The sequence below is a fragment of the Sinocyclocheilus grahami genome, unplaced genomic scaffold, assembly GCF_001515645.1.
Source record: "Sinocyclocheilus grahami isolate Dianchi unplaced genomic scaffold, SAMN03320097.WGS_v1.1 scaffold417.1, whole genome shotgun sequence".
In the NCBI taxonomy this organism is placed as follows: Eukaryota; Metazoa; Chordata; class Actinopteri; order Cypriniformes; family Cyprinidae; genus Sinocyclocheilus; species Sinocyclocheilus grahami.
Window position 1 is genome coordinate 325,663 of NW_015505596.1, and position 2,949 is coordinate 328,611.

Sequence of the window (2,949 nt, forward strand, 5' to 3'; positions counted from 1 at the left end):
GGGGGGGGGGGTCCCCCCCTTGCCATGCCCCACTCTAGCTCCTCCGGTTCTCAGAGGGCTACTTCGGTTCATGGTCAGGGAGACCTGAGGATCACGGTGAGAGCTTCCCCGTCGAGTACGTCTCCGCGGGCCTCTCATCCCTCTGGCATGTCGCATCTTGTGCGGAGCACAGGCGGATGACAGGATGTCGATCGCTGCATCGGAGGGCGAGCTAGGCTCTGGAGATGATAATTCGGCTGCGCTGCCTCCGTCAGGACGAGTGGCGTTGCCCGAGTCAGATCCAGAGCTGACCGCTATGCTTTCCCGGGCCGCAGAGAGTGTCGGGCTGCACTGGAGGCCTCCTCCTTCTCCCGAAACGCTCGGGGCTGGATGATTGGTTCATGGGGGCGCAGGCCGGGCGTCGGCAGCCACCTCCGGTTCCATTCTTCCCGGAAGTGCATGATGAGGTTACTAAGTCTTGGAAGGCACCTTTTTCTGCCTGAAACAGACTTGGTGCCTCCTCCGTCCTCACCACCCTCGACGGTGGGGCGGCCCAAGGGTATGTGGACATCCCCCCAGTCGAGCGCGCTATTGCTATGCAGCTCTGTCCGCAAAGCGCCGCTGCCTGGAGAGGTAGTCCACGCCTTCCGGGCCTTCCAGGGCCTGTAAGTTCTCGTCCGCGCTGACGGCTAAGGCTTTCAGTGCTGCTGGACAGGCCACTTCCGCCCCGCAAGCCATGGCACTCCTGCAAGTCCAGCAGGCCAAGGCGTTGAAGCAGTTGCACGAGGGTGGTGCTGAACCAGGTGTGCTGCAGGAACTGCGCACGGTGACGGACCTCGCGCTTAGGGCGACGAAAGTCACGGCGCGGGCCCTGGGTCAGACGATGTCCACATTGGTGGTCCAGGAGTGCCACCTATGGCTGACCTTGGAGGATATGAGGGAGGCCGACAAGCATCGCTTCCTGGACTCTCCGATCTCCCAGGCCGGCCTATTCGGTGAAGCGGTGGAGGGCTTTGCCCAACAGTTCTCTGCCACGCAGAAGCAGATGGAGGCGTTTCGACATATCCTGCCCTGGCGGTCTGCTGCTGTCTCCACCCCACCGCCGGCTGCAGCACCTCTGTCTGCTTGTCGCCGAGGGCGCCCTCCACCTCCGCTCCGGCGCAGGAAACCGGTGCAGGTGGTTTCCCTGGTCCTGCTTGTTCGGTCGCTGGGGGCCTGGTTAGCGCTCCCCAGGCTGTCCCGCTGGCTCATGAGAACCATCAGACTCGGCTACACGATTCAATTCGCCCGGCATCCTCCCAAGTTCAGGGGCATTCGGTTCATCTCTGTGCGGGACAGGGATGCTCCTGTCTTGCGTGCAGAGATCACGGTCCTGCTGGCGAAGGACGCGATACAGCCGGTCCCTCCAGCCGAGATGAGGTCAGGTTTCTACAGCCCATACTTCATTGTACCCAAGAAAGGCGGTGGGTTACGACCAGTCCTGGACCTGCGCGTACTGAACCGGGCCCTTCACAAGCTCCCGTTCAGGATGTTGACGCAGAAACGCATCTTTCAATGCATCCGTCCTTTCGATTGGTTCACAGCGAACGACCTCAAGGACGCGTACTTTCATGTCTCGATTCTCCCTCGACACAGACCGTTTCTCCAGTTTGCATTCGAAGGGCGAGCGTATCAGTACACGGTCCTCCCCTTCGGGCTATCCCTGTTGCCTCGTGTCTTCACCAAGGTCGTGGAGGCAGCCCTCGTTCCATTGAGGGAAGCGGGCATTCGCGTTCTCAACTACCTCGACGACTGGCTCATATTGGCCCAGTCCCAAGCGCAGTTGTGCGAACACAGGGATACGGTGCTCAGTCACCTCAGCCGATTGGGGCTTCGTGTCAACTGGGAAAAGAGCAAACTCTCCCCGGTGCAGATGATCTCTTTTCTCGGCATGGAGCTGGACTCGGTCAACCTCTCAGCACGTCTCTCAGTAGAGCGTGCACAGTTGATGCTGAACTGCCTTGGGTCCTTCCAGCGCAAGATGGCGGTTCCACTGAAACAGTTTCAGAGGCTCCTGGGGCATATGGCATCCGCAGCCGCTGTCACGCCGCTCGGGTTGCTTACTGCCTCGAGTTGCAAGCAGTATGGCTGGCTCTGCGCCGCTTCAAATCGCTGCTACACGACAAGCATGCACTGGTCCGTACGGACAACACTGCGACCGTTGCGTACATCAGCCACCAGGGCGGTCTATGCTCCCGTCGCAACACGCCCGCCATCTCCTCCTCTGGAGTCAGAAGCATCTGAGGTCGCTTCGTGCCGTTCACATCCCAGGCGAGCTCAATCGTGCAGCCGACGAGCTCTCACATCAGCCCGCCCTTCCGGGAGAATGACGACTCCACCCCGAGACGGTCCAGCTGATTTGGAGATGCTTTGGGGACGCTCAGGTAGACCTGTTTGCCGTCCCATTGCCAGTTGTTTTACTCCCTGGCTGAGGAGACCCTCGGCACGGACGCACTTGCGTGCAGCTGGCCTCGGGGCCTACACAAATATGCATTTCCCCCAGTGAGCCTTCTCACACAGACACTGCGCAAGGTCAGGGAGGACGAGGAGCAGGTCCTCTTGGTAGCGCCATACTGGCCCAGTCGGACTTGGTTCCCCGAACTGATGCTCCTCGCGACAGCCCCTCCTTGGCAAATTCCTCTGAGGAGGGATCTCCTTTCTCAGAGAGGGGGCACCCATCACTTCAGCCAGGGCCCCGTCTACTAGACACGCTTACAGGCTGAAGTGGAACCTGTTCGTCGATTGGTGCTCTTCCCGCCGGGGAGACCCCCTTAGATGCCCGATCGGAGTCGTGCTTTCTTTCCTGCAGGATGGGTTGGAGTGAAGGCTGTCTCCCTCCACCCTTAAAGTGTATGTTGCCGCCATTGCGGCATCACGAGGCAGTAGACGGTAAGTCTTTGGGGAAGCACGACTTGGTCATCAGGTTTCTCA